Below are 17,471 nucleotides of genomic sequence, written 5' to 3' on the forward strand. Positions count from 1 at the left end.
TAACTTTTTAATAACACCATGAGATACAGTTTCATTTACAGCAAGGCATAATCTACCTATCGTGCTGTATGGCATAGTTAAGAAGTACAAGGGCCTGCATCTGAAGGACTGGGATTAGTGGGATCTCATCACACTCGAGATTTCCATTTCCATCCACAAAGAACCTTCCCATATCACAAAGAGAAGAAATGATCACCTTCAGTCTCTGACACTTCAGTGCCTGCTAAAGGCATAAGAAGGATAAACACAGACAAAACCCAACTGCTCTGAGCAGAACATCTAGGGAGTCATCATATGACTTACAAGATACTTCTGTGAAAAGCAAAGAGATAGGATTTGCTGACTAAATTGAAGAAACCCAGTTTCAATTAGCCATCCAACACTCTTGGACAGCATTTCACAGATTTTTATTGGTTTCAAAAAGTCAATGAGAATTGAATGAAAACACTATCAAAAGGTTTAGTAAACTAATTGAATGACAAAAACAGTAAGGAATATCATATCAACACGGAATGATGAAATGTGTAGGTTCAAAGATAGGAGAAAAATACAAAATATGGAGTATCGTGAATCATCTCAAAGTTGAACAGAGCTAAGAGGTTTTCAATGGATTCTTCACGAAGAGAAATGGTATGGTGTGGTCAGAGCTCTACAGCAGAATGATCGTGGTTAGGATGGAACTTATGAAGGACAAGTCACAGCACAGGGGCCCCTTGCAGAGTGAGAGGTCACGTATTTTTACACTATCTGCTGGTTTATTCTGTTGTTGTTTCTTAAACTTGAATTTGACATGCTGTATTGAAGATATTTGTGAAATTCATCCAGTGACACTTAACTACTGTTTGCTTATGTTCTTACAATTCCTGGAAGAAAACTGGAAAAATATTTGTGTTTGTAGGAAAAGATGAATAACTCTTAATATTTGTGCTTAACTAAGAAAACCAGTACACCTTTGGGGAGTGTTTTTCACTTACTGTGTATGAAGGGTTTATTGATAACCTTTCAGCCTTCTGTGTTACTTGCGTATAAGTAAAAGCTTTTCTTAATAATGTACGTGACTAATACATGTATGCTCAAACACAAGAGATGGCTTTCTTCACAGAACAATGAAAGTCAGAATGGCTGATGCTAATGAGAATGAATGATAAGTTTCATCTGTCAAAAGCAAATGCTAATATTGAGGGAACTTATTTTTGTGATTGAAATTGTAAACTTGCCTATACAGATGTTTTTAGGGAAGACATAAATATACATGATAGATGGTAGATTAGTGAATGTGTAAATCAGAGAAATAAACTAGAGGAATACATTGAATAGTAAATTAGATTCACATGATAGGTAAATAGGTAGGTCAGTAGAAGGATAGATAAATAGATTAATAGGTAGATTAGATAGGTAGATTAATGAAAAATATTATATATGTATATATGATTGATAGAATGAAGAGAAAAAGGAAAATTTGATTTATTTTGTTGATGTATTAGGAATATTAGAAAAACTTAAAATCTTAACTTTCAAAAGTATTGTCTTTTTTTTTTTACACATCTTGGATTTTATTACTCCTTAGTGCTTATTACTTTCTTTGGGGGGGGGAAGAATACAGTCAAATATGGCAAAACAAAGCTGTCAGTCTTTTAACACTCAGCCACCTTATATTTGACAAAGGAGCTAAACATGTTCACTGGAAGAACAGCCTCTTCAATAAATGGTGTTGGAAAAATTGGTTCTCCACATGCTGAAGTCTAAAAATAGACCCATGCCTATCACTACGAACAAAATTAAAGTATGAATGGATTAAAGATCTAAATATTAAAGCACAAACACTAAGTCTACCGGAAGACAAGGTAGGCAGAAGTCTTGGAGACATAGGGGTAGGGAGAAATTCATGAATCAAATGCAAACTTCACAGGAACTACTTCAAAGAATCAACAAGAGGGATCTCATAATACTGAAAAGTTTTTGCACTTCAAAAGAAAGCACCAACAAAGTGAAAATAAAACCCACAGAATGAGAAAGAATTTTGGTCAACAATCCCTCAGACAAAGGACTTATATCCAGAACCTATAAAGAACTGAAAACCATCAAGCCCCTCGAATTCAAAGACCCCCTCCAAAAAAGGGCATCAGAGATGGACACACAGTTCTCACTTGAAGATATACAAATGGCAAATAAATACATGAAGAAACGTTCATCATCACTGGTCATTCGAGAAATGCAAATTAAAACTACTGAGATTTTATCTCACTCTGGAAAGAATGGCTGCCATAAAGAAACCAACTGATAACAAATGTTGGCGAGGCTGTAGGGGAAAAAGGAACACTTCTCCATTGCTGGTGGGAGTGCAGACTGGTGCAACCACTGTGGAAATCAGTATGGAGATTCCTCAAAAAACTGGGATTGGAAGTTCCATTCAATCCATCTATTCCTCTCCTGGGTATTTTCCTAGAATAATTGAGAAGGTCATGTCTCAGAGATATATGTGCACCCATGTTCATAGCAGCACATGTGATAGCTAAATCTTGGAAACAAGCAAAATTCCATCAACTGCAGAGTGAATGAAAAAAATACGGTATTTCTATACAACAGAATACTCTTCAGCTATAAAAAGGATGATCTTGAGGTAAATGGAGGCAACTTAAGCATATTCTCATTAGTGAAATAAACAGGATTCACATTAATAAATATCACATTGTCTCTGTAGTGTAAAAAATAATAACTGACAGAATAATGGGATTTAAAAAGTATAACAGATACTGTAAAAGTGAAAGGGAAGGAAAGTGCTCTAAAGGATATAACGGTATGTGTAGGTGTATAAGATAGATGACCATATTATTACATTTCTATTAGATCACTGAACAGAAAAGATTTCACTGTCAATGTCTGAGTGTCTAGCCACTTTTCATGCTTTGATTTTTGTAACTTTAACAGAAATGACAATATATAATGGATCAACTAGCAATTTTATGATGTTAATTTACTTTTTGAATTCCATATTCTACATTTTTCTCATTTTTTCTACTTTGTCTTTAAAATTTTCTCTTTTCTTTCTTTAAATAAAATATTTAAAAACTACTGTCTTTTATTATAATTATCACATTCAGCAGAAAATATTTGAAAAATATAGATGTTAAATGAAGAAATTTAAATCACCACTAAATATTCTGAAATATTTCATTTAGCTATTGACATTTATTTTATCATTTTTCTTCTTAAATTATTAAGCAACTTTACATAGAGAATATTATCAATTATTATACCTATTTTATTACTCTACCAAGACCACAAAATTTTCTTGTATTTCAAATCATATTTGCTGAAATGAAACTTCAAGATGAATTACTGAAATGTGTTTGTGGTCTGCCAAATTCCATTACTGGTATTGGTTTCCTCAGGACTATCTACTCTTTTATTCTCTTCTTGTTCGCTTTGTGTTGTTTTGTTGTTGTAGTTGTTGTTGTTGGTACGAGAATCGAACTCAGGACCTCCCGCTTGCCAGGCAGGAGCTGCACTCTTGAGCTGCACCCTCAGCATCAACCCACATACCTTTAAATGATACTTTCATTATTGCTTGCTGTTAAGACACCAAGAAGTGACACCACAGTGGAGTTGTCTTTGTCTTATTAACATAAAACATGGATGGGATTCTAATAGTTAGACCCAATTTACATAACGATTTCTTAATTCTCCACTGCTTCCTTCAGTGTAGGTATTTCCTCCTATGTTTATTTTGATGCATCCCATTTTAATGTGTGTCCTTTATTCATATAATGTTCTTGTTTTCTATTTGTTTTTAGGTTTTACCTTTATCACATGGTTTTTCCCTGAATCTACTGAGTCACAGAATGTGGGACTCTAACATTATTTCCATGTAGCAGGCCATCTAGCCATAACCTCAATTCCCACTGATGGCTTACACTGCCCGGTGGCAAATGTCCCCAGAGCGCCCAGCCACCCCATTCCTAAGTCTCTTGGGCATCTACACCCAGCTCAGGGGCCCTGTGTGCTGAGCAGTGGACAGTGCTCTGTTCACACCCACAGCTCTGTAACAGCTTTGACATCTGGTGTGAGTACCTTCCCTTCCTTCTTCTCTCTCCTCTCCTTCTCCCCCTTCCACCTCTTCTTTTCTTTCTTGTTTCTCTTTCCCACCTTTCCTTCTTGTCCTTCTCCTCCTTTCTTTCTTTCTCTTCCTCATCCTCTTCCTGCTCTTCCTCCTCCTAGATAAATTCTTCAGTTCCATTTGGAAATAGTCCTAAGGACGGAGGCAGAGTGTTGCCGATGCCCTAGACCCCCAACTCTGCTGTGATGCGCAGGTGGGCAGGTGCCCCATGGCACAAACTGGCTGCTTCAGGAGTCTGACCTCATCCAAATCAGAGATGGGGGCAACCAAACTCTGAATGGTGGAAAGTCCTGCTGGGCCATTAGTGATGGGTGTGGAACCACTTTCATTTATGAGCTGCTGAGTTCTGGTGACATGCTGGGCACCAGGACGGAGTGGTACTAGTCCTTGATGCCCAGCTTTAGACGAGCTGTCTCCACTGCTTTCCTCCATGCAAGATGAGCAGAAGACGTGGAAGAAAAAGTGTGCCTCAGTGTGACGCGTTCTTAGCACTGAGAACAGTGAGTCTCATTGCTGGCCTGGCAGGGTCTCTTGGAAAGCTGTGTTGCCCTCTTTCCATGATTGGGACAGGATAGAAGGTGGACAGGATAACTTAGTAGCTGCTCAGTTCACCTGGCCCACCCCGCAGAAGCCCATGAGCCAGGAATGCATCCACAGATTAACCCACTTCTGACATCAGAGTCCCCATGACTCAGTCACTTCTTCAGCTTCTCTACCCTGGCAGGCAGGCTTCCAGCAACAGCGAGGTTTCAGGGGATGTTTTCAATCCTGACCTTGAGAGAAGCTGTGAAAAATGCAATGCCCAGGTCACTCACCCACAGATTAAATCAGGAGCTCTCAGGTGGGGCTACATCTGAGTACCGATGGTTCTACTGTGTAGATCACTTTGAGAACTACTCTCAGTCCACAAAGCCACGAGGTCCTTCTGGTTTGGTGAAGTAATTATGTAATAAAAGCCACTCAGAGCCACTTGCAGGCCTGAGTAAACTATGCAAGAGTGAGAAGCAGCAGCCATGATGGACAGCATTCAGGGACAGCCTGCCTGGGCATCTTGGGGCACAGAAGAACTGACTACATGGGAGTCCCTCTGTTCCCACTGCTTCCCTCTGAGCCCAGGCAGGCCAAGGGAGCTGTGTGGTGGGCACAGACTCCCATTCATGCTGCTGCTCTGCTGAGGGCACCAAACACTTCTCCTCTTCCAAGAAGGAAAGATAGCAACCATATTTCTTCTCTTTCTGCTTCTCTTCCCCGATGGGAAATCAGCCCCATGTTCTTATCCAGGCAGGACAGTTTGGAGCTTGGTCATGGGTGCAGCTCAAAGCCAGAGCTAAGAAGGAGATTAGGGGTCAGCCACTGGCCTGGCATCCAGAGATCAAATCATGTGTTGAAGGGAACTGCGGTATTGTCAGTTTCCTTTGGGTGCTGTCAATACGAGGTACCAAGTGCATCTTTTGTTGACTGCTCCTTCTCTTTTTTTAAAATTACTAAATGATCATCAGTGTTTTGTATTTTTTGTGCTAAAATTCAATTGGCTTTATCTTTTTCTCTTTTTGTTATTTTATTTTATTGAGAATAGAACAAAAAAAACAGAATAAAGCTAATCAAAACAAAACAATGAAAGTGATACAGGACTTCAAACAAAATACTAGGAAATGAAGAAGGGCTACCACAATGTCTCAGCTTTCTTCAAATTAGCTGCTCGCACCATCAGACATTCGCTTCTCTTTGGAGAAATGAGTGGTGGAAATACTGACGCAGGCAATAGACAGGTGCCATCCAGGCCATCTTGTAGTCCCAGAAAGCTAGTACTAACACATACCTCGACCCTCCCTGGCCCTCCAGACCCAGACAGGGACTGAGAAATGAGGCTGATGACCAAGGGACACAGATGCTAACTCGAAGTCATTCGGTGGTAGAACAGAACACGCATTAAAAATGACAAGAAACCATACCCAACTATTAAGTAAATACTATTGACATTAATTGATGTGACTAAATGAATAAATAAATTAAAGGGGAGAAAAATCACATATGCAAAAATTAAAAGTAATTCATATAGCTGCACTGCTGTAAAGAATGGGTCATAGCTGCTCTCTGAAAGCTCAGGATGACTTTCATCCAAATCATGAAAGATGAGAAAGAGAAACACAGATTCACAAAGGGGAAAGCAAGCATGTCATCTTAGTAGCATCTCAAGGCTAACATTTAGGGTACAAAAGTCACATCAAGTTGGCCCTCTTTCCCCATGAATACATGAACTGCTTTGAGTTAATGTGCTTCTTATCAGGCAATCTGACCATAAGCATTTCAAGTGAGAGTTTTACTGAATCAGTATTTTCATAGATTATAATGAGAAATGACACCTTATCTCTGGGTTTTCTATCCTCAAACACATAACATAATGGGAAAAACATCAGATACACCTCTATCAGGCAAAAATATAATAAATTAGGCACTTCTCAACATTCTAAAAAAACTGATTAATTTCCCTTAAAACCATCGATATTCATTAAATGCTGAGGAATTGTCAGTCATGAAGAAGCCAAGGAGAAGGCGACAATGGTTTCTAAGTGTGATGACCATGGATATGCAGTGTACTGCCTATTGACATGGCTGAATGTCTACCCTGCTCTACTCCTGTTCACTTTTTGAGAGCAGGATGCCTGAAGCCCAGAGTTCTCTAGGAACCTGTTGGATTCAAGTCACCTGCAAGACAACCTCTCATTTCTGTGCTAAGTTACCTACCACTACCCTCCAAGGCTAGAAACACCGGACTGCGAGGGGAAGGATCAGAGGCAGCACCTGAGGTGGGAGGAGTCTCCTCCACCCCAGGAGCAATTGCGACTTCTGCTTCCTGGCAAATCTGTCTGCTCCCTCTGTGGGTGCAGCAGTGGGCTGGTGAATGTGGCTCCCACTTTTTCCTCCTTTGGCGCCTGGATAACTTGAGCTGTTGCTCACAGCTCCCCTTTCCTCCATGGCTTCCTGACACCCAACAAGCAAATCCTACTTCCAGGTCTCTGCCTTTAAGGAGTCAACATGTTGGTAATGTTATATGGAGTAATTGTACATCCAAGAAAGGGCAATAGGTAAAAATAGAGTGTGAGTAAGGAATCCTTATAGGAAAAATTAAAATAACACATAACTAACTGGAAAGAGCATGTATACTGGAAGAAAAGCAATAAAATTAAAAGGAAGGAAAAGAAATATTTAATTTTGCTGGATTTGTAACTGTCTGGTATTTTGAGTTTGCAGTATTTTTTCCTACTTTGGAAGGCAAAGATTTTAATATTTTGAGTCCAATGTATGTGATTTCATTGAGTGTCATCTTATATCTGAGACCCATGGAATTTAAAAAGTCACAAGGAAGAGAGCATGACTGAACGAGAGTACGTAATGTAAATTTCATCTCATTTGCTTTCTTCTTAAAAATGCTATTCTTGATGTGTGTATGAAGATAAACTTCCTTCTTATGATTTGAAACATGCTGGTGATTATTGTCAGATTTGCTGAGATAAACACCACTTCATGTGGAAAAGAGAAAGTTGTCGTCATCTCGTCTCCCTGTGTAGAGTAGACTCAGAGGCTACACAGGAGCAGGCTGTTTCTTCCACAGCCAGACTTAATGGAGGCATTGATCAAAATGTTAATTTATGTTGATTTATCAAGACATGATGATTGTAGTGATAAGCCTCCATGATTGGTACTTCCAAAGTAAATGTACTGAAATGATAAATGTGTGTTTCCCTTGCTGCAGAAATGGATCTTGCTCTGCAGTTAATGTTTCATATAACCCAACTTCATTAGGCAGAACTCAGCTAATGACATCATGAATTTATTTCATTTTATCAAATTGCATTAATTAGGGAAATGTGCTAAATGTTGATTGTGAAGAAACACGCTCTTTTTCCTTGGAATAACGGAAGAAGAAACAAGGTAATTGGATTAATTTGCCCTTCTTTTTTTATTTAACCTCCATTAATTTGGAATGTGAGGATCCTTTCTCAAGAGGAGAGCACAAGCTAGTTTGTGCTAACATCATTCTTATTAGCTGCGTTAATTGCAGGAAGTCAGAGCGCTGTGCTGGACTAGGGCCAGGCTCTGGCAAATGTATTAAATATTGTATCTCTAGGGTCTTTGATATTTGATAATAAAGCCAGGGGTTTCCTATAGTAGTTTTACAAAAGAAAAGAAAGTGATGAGTTCTTTCTCATAATGTTATAAATTATTTATGTGTGGCACATCCATGTCCCTTTCCCCACAAAGCCCACAATGCCACTAATTGTGACTTGGAAGTTTTATACGTACAATGGTACACGATAGGGTTTGTGTGATGCAAGGAGGCCTGTGTGAATGACTCACAATATTGTTGTGTTTCAATTAATTGTAGGACTGGACTATTTCAACATTTCAAAATCATGTCATTTGCATGTAACTGTATTCTCTGGATTGAAGAGAGAAAGGTAACTTTCTTCAATGAGAACACATAAGGCTTTATTTTCTTTGTTCCCTCCAGGAATTTCTTGCCAGTTCAGGTGAGAAAGTACATTTCACTAATGCTGCTACATGCAGGGAGTGTGTCCTGGGATCAGGAAACAAACCCCACTCTTACAAGAGAGTCCCTGCCCTGTGCAAAGCTGAGGTTGGAGCTTTGGGCTTCCTGGGTCTTCGTGTATCTGGCTGGCCTCCAAAAATGGCTCAGCCTTATGTAGCTTCAGGAATAAGTTGTAGAGATGACCAGGCTGGGAAGACAGCTGGAGAGCGTGAAAGGCAGCCGGCCGACAAGGCTGCTTCTTCCTTTCTTGGCAAGCTGTCCTCCCTTGTACTGCTGTCCCAGCACTTCTCACCTTGCCAAGGTGTCTTCCTTCAGAAAAAAACCATGGCTTCACCTGTGCCACAGAATCAGAGGCTGGAATCACCCCTTCTGCTTCCCTACTGCACACAACCACGGCAAGAAATTCACGTCTGCACTTAAACCCTTAGTTCCTGAGCTCTGAGTATTTGCCCTTCTTTTTATTTAAGCCAGGCTAGCACGCACAGGGCTGATCTGCATGTGTCCAGTGTGCTGTTGTTTTTCCCGCTTACTGTCATAAACGGATCCCTGTTATGTTATTGTGACTTTCTTTTTAGCTAGAATTTCAGTCAGTAGAAGAAACTGCAGTCCCTGGTCATGCTCAGGAAATTCCTTAGATAGGGACACAGTGCTGTGTGTTCACAGCCATAGGAAGTTAGGGAGCTGTGGAGCCGCCAGGGCAGGCCTGCCAGGCCTCTGGTTTGGGCTCCCTGCTGGGGCTGAAGGTGCTTTCAGGCAGTCTCCCTTGGAAAAGACTAAGGATTTTGAGCCTCCAAAACCTCCAACAACTTCCAGAAGCCATGTGCATGGTCCAAGTGTAGTTTTAAAGATTTATGCAGACAATCTTAATCTTATGAGAGCTTGACTTATGGCTCTTCACTTCAATGATATGAAAATAATAAGACATTTGAGAAAAAACATAAATAAATGAAGAATTTTTATTTTGGAGGGAAGAGTTGTGATCTCTCAAGATGCTGGGCAGTGGCAGAATCTCAACCTTGGCAGCCCAGGAATCACAGGGAAAACAGTCAAGCTCTGTGACCTACAGTAACGCTCTTTAGAGTGAGAAAGGACATGAAATAAAGGGACTGTGATCTGCATTTGGTATCAGGAAGAAAAACAAAAGAATGGACAAATAAATCTGGAGAAAGAGAGAGAGTATCATGTCATCTGCAAATGACAACATGACATCATTCCTTTCCCATCCTTATTCCTTTGATTTTTCTCTCCTGTCTAGTTGCTTTTGCTAGTATTTCTGAAATTATATTGAATAGGAGACAAGACAGCGGGCATCTTTGTCTTGCTCCTGATTTTCAAGTAAAAGCTTTCAGCTTTTGTCCTTCAGCGCGGTATCCGCTTTTGGTCTGTCATAGATTGCTTTCATCAGATTGAAATAAAGACAATCTATTCTAATTTTCTGTAGTTTTATTTTAATCATAAATGGGTGTTGGACTTTGTCAAAAGCTTCCTCTGCATCTATTGAGATGATCGTATTGTTTTTGTTCTTTGTTCTGTTAATATGGTATATTACATTAATTAATTTTTGTATGTTGAACATTCCTGCTCTCCTGGGATGAGTTCACCAATGACATGATGCTCTACACAGAAAATCCCAAAACCTCCACCAAAAGATTTCTAGATTTAATAACTAAATTCAGTAGCATAGCTGCATACAACGTTAACACTCAAAAAATACAGTTTCCTGTACACTAATAACAAACTCTCTAAGAAAGAAATTAGGGAAACAACTGCTTTCACAATACAATCCCAAAACTGAAATACCTAGAAATCAATCTAATAAAGGAAGTAAAAGACCTCTGCACTGAAAATAATATTCTGAAAACGAAGATTGAAGAAGCTACCAGAAAATGGAAAGGTATGCCTTTTCCCTGGGTAGAAAGAACAAACAGAGTGAAAATGATCATACTTACAAAATTTTTATACAGATTTAATATGATTCCAATTCAAATCCCAACAATGTATCTCACAGAATTAGAGAGAAAAAAAAATCCCAAAATTCATTTGGAAACAGAAGAGACCTAAAGTAGCAAAGGCAATGCTGGGCAACAAGGGGAAGGCAGGAGGCATCACAATCCCTGACTTGAATTATACTACAAAGCTATTGTGATAAAAACATCATAGTAAAAAAAAAAAGACTCAAAGAGCAAAGGAGCAGTTTAGAAGATGCAGAAACAACCCCAGACATACTCAATCACCTTATCTTTGACAAAAGTGCCAAACACATTCAATGTAAGATAGCCTCTTTAATAAATGGTGCTGGAAAGACTGGATTTGCATGGGCCAAAGATTCTCATCATGAACTAAAGTAAAATCAAAATGGATCAAAGATCTAAATATTAAAACAGCAATGGTAAGATCTTCTGCTGTAAGATAGAATAGGTAGAACTCTTGAAGACATAGACATAGGCAATCTATGAATAAAACCCTGATAGTTCAGGAACTATCACAAAAATTTAGCAACTGGAATCTCTTCTTATTAAAAAGCCTTTTCACATCAAGAGATATCTGCCAGAGTGAAGAGACAACCCACAGTATTGAAAAAACATTTTTCTCATTGTTCCTCAGACAAAGGATCACTATCTAGATTATATAAACAACTCAAAAAAAAAAACATCCAAATTCAAAGCCCTAATTCAAAAATGAGTATCTGAGATGAATAGACACTTCTCAGATGAAGAAATATAAATGTAAATAAATATATGAAAAAAATTTAGCATTCATGAAATGTAAATTAAAACAACACTGAGACTCCATCTCAATGGCTATTTGCAAGAAGTCAGCCAATGCCAAGTGTTTTTGGGGCTGTGGAGACAAAGGAATCTTTCTCTATTGTTCGTGGAATTATAGACTGGTTCAACCATTGTGGAAATCAGTGTAGAATTTCCTCAAAAACCTAAAGGAAGAGGTTCTATTTGATCCAGTTATTTCCCTTCTTGGTATTTTCCATCAATAGCTGAAAGCATTATACCACCGCACTGTATACCCACCTATGTTTATAGCGATGCTGTTTGCAATAGCTAAATCTTGAAACAGCCCAAATGCTCATCAAATGGTGAATGCATAAACAAAAGATGTTCTTTCTTACTCCATGGAGTACTACCCAGCCATAAAGAAGGATAAACATGAGACATTTCTAGATAAATAGCTGCACCTTGAGACCATCCTCTTAAGTGAAGTAAATCAAACACGTGTAGATACTGCATTGTTTCTCAGGTATGAGAAAATGAAAGTGTAAATAAGGACCAAATATAAAAATAGGTATTGTGAAATGGGAAGAAAATGTTCAAGTGGGGAGGAAACGAGGAAGGACAAGGGGGAAAGACAGAAGGGAAAAGTAAAATAATGAGAAAGGTGGAAAAATGGAAACAAAACTTTTGTAAGTGGAATGAGGAGAGAGATTGAAGGGAGAGTATGAGAAGGGGGAAGAAGAAACAGTTATATCACGCATAGGAACAAACTCTGTGGTGGCTGTAATCATCAAGTATATATAAAATGTGTCAATAAAATCTGATCAGGAAAAATATACAGAGAGAGAGGAACAGATGGACATTATTGGTAAAGACAGCAAAATTTGTTACTTCAGTATATAAACTACAGAAGCAGACACAAGCAGCAGAGCTATCAGTATCTTTGAAGAGAGGAAGAATAATTTTTAATAGTGGAAATGCAAGATTATCAGGAAGCATAATAGAGATCGATGTGGATGTTCTTCGGTATTCACTAGTGCAATGTTAGACAAGATGCTTTCTCTTGGTCTCTGTCTCGCTCAGTCTGCGTGTGTGTGTGTGTGTGCGTGTGTGTTACTGCAGAGTTGACCGAGGGCACCATACAAGCAAGAGATGCATACCATCACTTAACAACCCACCAAAATAAAAAGCCATTTGCTAATATTGCTCTGTACTTTACTTAATGTTTCATCTTACATAGGAAAATGTCCATGCTTAGCTGTACTGGGCATAAAATTGTCTTTTCCTACAAGCATGCTACCTGTTTTCACAGAAAGATCATGTTTGCCTAATGACCTACAAAATATTTTACTGTAATTTTTTTTGTTTACAGAAAAGTGACTCCATGATCAACTTTAAACATTTTTGTCATCTTTTAAAAGTTTTTTAAATATCAGCAAGCCATATACAATACATTCTTCAAGGAGAATTGATACAGATAACATCTTGATCAACAAAGAAAGATGTTTGCTTTCTCTGGCATCCAGGTTTTTCTTCTGATAGACAAGTTGATTTGATGGAAAATTGTTCACACTTCTAAACTTATTTTTGGATTTGCACTCAAATTAAAAGAATTGAAGCCTTAACGTAAACATTCTAAGTTGTCAAATCTAAAATATTTTTATTTCATCTGTCATGAAGGAAGAAACTCCCAGTCCTGTCCACTTGTGGGATCGATGTCCCCTCCACCTTGTCCTCAGATCAAGTTGTCCCCAAGCAGGACCTCACCGGGTGCCCCAGGGAACCAGCAAGCATGTGGAACCTCAGTGATGGCTGTCACCACAGGTCTTGAGCACTAGACCGAACTCAGGCAGCACAATTTGTGTCCTTGTACCCCAAGTCACCTCTGGGTAACGGCTGGTGCCAGAGTCTGCAGGCACCTCGCCAGTGGTGTTGGCTTCCTCGGACACTCGTTAGCCATAGGCTTTTTGGGTTTACCACCCATGTTGGATTTTAGCCCACTGCTAACTGGTTTTCCTAGTGTCTTTCTCTAAGTTCTCTGCATCTGCTTTCTGATTATTTAGTCATATTTGAAGTGGCGAGTTGTTGGGTCCCCCTTCAGAGGCTGACCAGCTCGCATCTCTGTACTGAGCAAGGCTATCGGCAAAGTAGCTCCAAGGGCTAAAGCAGCCATGTGCTCGGGGTCCCAAGCCATGTTGATGAGTAGAGCTTAACCCAGTTTTCCTTACTAGACAACGGAAGGAACATGAAATCCCTAGCAGGCATTTTGTCACTGGCTGAAGTGCTTCTTGTTTGAATAAAAATGTATTATAATCTTCTTAAAACAAACTTCCATTCTCAGGAAATACTGCTATTTAAATGTTATCTCGAGGATGCATAAACTGGAAGTCTATCATGTTCTCCGTGTAGGAAACAGACAGACACCACAGCAGTCCTGGGTCTCTGGGCCTCTGGGTCCAGCAGCCAGGCTTCCCGGTGCTCCTCACATCCAGCCCAGCCCAGGCTGGGGGCGGGGGCAGTCACGGGGGTGCAGTGAGGCGCCACCTCTCACTGTCCTAACAGACGCTGAGCTGTTTCTGGAATGTCAGGACAGTAATTCAGGAACCCTGTTTCTAAGCTCTAAATCTCAGATGAACCTTTGAGCACTTCAATTCCTCTGCAAAAAGACCCGCCAGAACCTTGTCAGAGTTCCCAGGGTGATGTGGGAGAGGTGTGTGGCCCTGCTGACCAGAGCTTAACAAATAGAGGCAGCCACAGCTCTCAGAGTAGACGGTGGTAGCTGCGCTCCAATGCCTGGAGCCCTGCGGGACCTGGGCATAGTTTACGGGCTGTGCATTCAATCCTCCTGCCATGTGGGGCCCCTGTCAGGCACTCAGGAAGCTGCGCTGTTCAGGCTGTAAAACTCTCTGAGAAAGGACTTGTAAGTGGTGTGAGTGTGTAAATTAGGTGTGCTGGCAAGTAAATTAAAAGTTACAGAAGGAGAGGGTCGGCCTTGACTTTTTGGTGATAGAGAACCTTAGCTAAGTGTTTTGGAAAACCTTTCCTGCATTTTGGATTTTTAGGCATTTAATGCTTATTATTCTGTGAAGGCTGCATAAGGCACCTTCTATTTCTTGACACAAAAAATAATATACTCCTAATTTAGGGAAATAAGCCAGCTTTTAAAGGTTAAAATAGATTGAAAAGTAATGCAGGGTGAAGAAGATGTCAGAATATAGTGCAAGTTGTTTAACAGCAGTTAGATTTTTTTAAGGACTAAAAATTGGCTCAGTTTTTGATTCTTGAATGACGTTATCTAAAACTTTGGTGTATTTAATATAGCTCGCAGATATTAATGTACTATTTATCATGGTAGGTACTAAAAATGTACAATTATTCTAAGAATTAAGAGTCTCAGTTTAATACCTGGGAGCCTGAGGCAGAAGGGTTGTAAGTTCAATGCCATCCTGGGCAGGCCAGTGAGACCCTGCAGAATTGGGGATGTGGCTCAGTCAGAGAACACTGCCCACCATGTTCAAGGTCTTGGGTTCAGTTACCCAATATCCACAAAATAAAATCGAAAACCAACAAAGAGGCATTGATTGGAGGGAGGAAACTACTATGAACTAGCTCAGGGACCTTCTCATTTCTATGGAAACTTAACAGATATGCAAAGGAAAATCAGGGACGCTCTCCCTAAAGTCTTCCTGCTTTGGCCACACAGAAGCTCCTGTGTTTCTTTACCGAGATTAGAATGCATTGACTTGTCCAGGTACTTGGACGTATTTGAAGAAGACAGACTTAAAATGTACAACTCTTTAGAGGAGCAATTTCAGTCCTGACAGATGGCCTGGACTCTAGTGTTTTCCCGTTATTGCAGCACGTCTTCCAGTGTGGAAGTCCAAAAATAAATTACTGAAGAGCCACAGTGATGCTGGTGATAGAGAGACGTGCTTTGCCAAGTCTTAGAGTTTACTGAATGTTCTTCTGTGAATTTTCTCAAGTTATTCTTTAAAATAATTATATAGTAGGGATCTACTACTGCATCCATTGTACTGGCAAGAACACTGAACCTTAGAAAAAATAACACATTTCCAAATCCTGCAAAGTTAATAAATTAATATAAGCAAATATAATTCACTCCTTGGTCAGAGTGGTCCACCGTCTGTTAATGGAACTTAATGATGATATATGTATCTTATAATCTATCTGTGATAAGGTAAGCTGACAAGAGAGCTCTTTATATGCTACAAAATAGTGCAGACATTGGGCTCGTACAAAAGAGTGCTCTGAGTTTAGTGCCTTTGCAAGTACATGTAATATAATTCATACCCAGGATGCATTTTTGCTCAAACATTTCACTGTGACTTTAGCCTCTGTAGAAGGAGCACATTTTTAAGTCTACATAAAATAAAACATGAAATGTGCACTACATAAAATAAAACTTGAAATGATAACTCTCAGAGGAAGCACTGAGTTCAGCTCTCTGATGTGCAAAATGGACTTGCAAGACATTCCCAGACAGGATGGACCGGTGAATGGACCGGTGAAACAGGGGCTGGCCAGCCTGACCTGGTGGTGAGGCGAGGCGGGGCACTGAGGAGACACATGGGACGGAGCAGTGGGCAGGGGCCCAGTGCAGCACCTAAGCAAGCAGAGCCCGTGGCAGCCGGCCTGAGGAAATTGGGAGCTCTCCTTGGTGCTGATTCCAAGCTCCTGGGATGCAGGATGTCTCCGTCACTTCCTTTTGCTAGGATAAAATGTCCAATTCCAGCACCTTGAAGGAGCTCCTGTAACCTGTGTTTTCACTCCATGTTCAGCTGGCTCAGAAATAGAGAGGGAGAAACTGAGGTGTGTACCCCATGACACACCTCCAGCCAGGGCCCAGCTCATACCATTACACTCAGCCATGAGTTCACCAGCAGGTAAATTCACTGGTAAACATGGTGCTGCCACAGTCACATCACCTTCAAACATGTGAGGCTTCAGGAGACATTTTAGATCAAAATTGTAACACATAACAGCACAGGCACACACATGGGTTCAGAGGACTCCTTTCTTAATGCTTGTTTTCTACCGAGATATCTCAAAGTGCTGCAGATGGACTGGCTCCAAGAGCTTCTCTTCCCAACCTCTGAAGTATTTCTTGATTGCTATTATAATTGTGCTTGTTTATGCCCAATTAATTATATTCATAAATTAATAGAAATATAACTAATTGTATGATAGAACATTTCTGTTTAGTATACTTATAGCATTTAGCCTCAACAATGGCAAAGGGCAACTAAAGGATACAAAATATAAAAATATTGTGCAACCATCAAGCTTCTTCAAGTGTGAGTCATCAAAGACTGTTAGTATTGTCAGGTTTTTTTTTTAATGTAGAAATATAAAGACATAATTTTAATAAGAATGTGTGAAATGCTCACATGGTACCAATGCAGCCAGGACTTAAACTAAACACAGAAAATCAGAACGGAGCAGGATGCAACTCCTTTGCAGCAAGTGCAGGTTGTGTGTAAACAACGAATATCCCAAGATCAGCAATTGAAATTGAAAACTTGATTAAAATTTTTCCAACGAAGAAAATCCTAGGTCCTGTTGAACTCATGGCTGAATTCTAGAAATTTAGAGATTTGATGCCAATATGCCTTAAACCGTTCAATGAAATGAAAAGGAAGCAATCCTCCCTAAATCATTCCTGGAGGCAAGATATTACACCAAAACCAGAGAAAGATCCAACCAAAAAGGAGAACCACAGGCTAATTTTACTAATGAACATTTATGCAAAGATTCTCAATAAAATACTGGAAAATAGAATACAGCAAATCATCAAGAAGATTATACCTTATGACCAAGTGGGATTCATTACAGGAATGCAGGGATGGTTTAACATATGCAAATCAATAAATGGAATACACCACATCAACAGAGCCCAAGACAAAAACGACACGATCATCTCAATAGACACAGAAACAGCTTTTGGTGAAGTCCAAATGCTGTTCATGATAAAAATCCTAGAGAATCACAGAATAGATGGTAACTATTTCAATCTGATAAATGCCATTTATGACAAACCAACAGCCAACATTATACT

The sequence above is a fragment of the Cavia porcellus genome, unplaced genomic scaffold (assembly GCF_034190915.1).
Source record: "Cavia porcellus strain 051 isolate PalLab524CR breed Dunkin Hartley unplaced genomic scaffold, mCavPor4.1 scaffold_24, whole genome shotgun sequence".
NCBI classification, from domain to species: domain Eukaryota; kingdom Metazoa; phylum Chordata; class Mammalia; order Rodentia; family Caviidae; genus Cavia; species Cavia porcellus.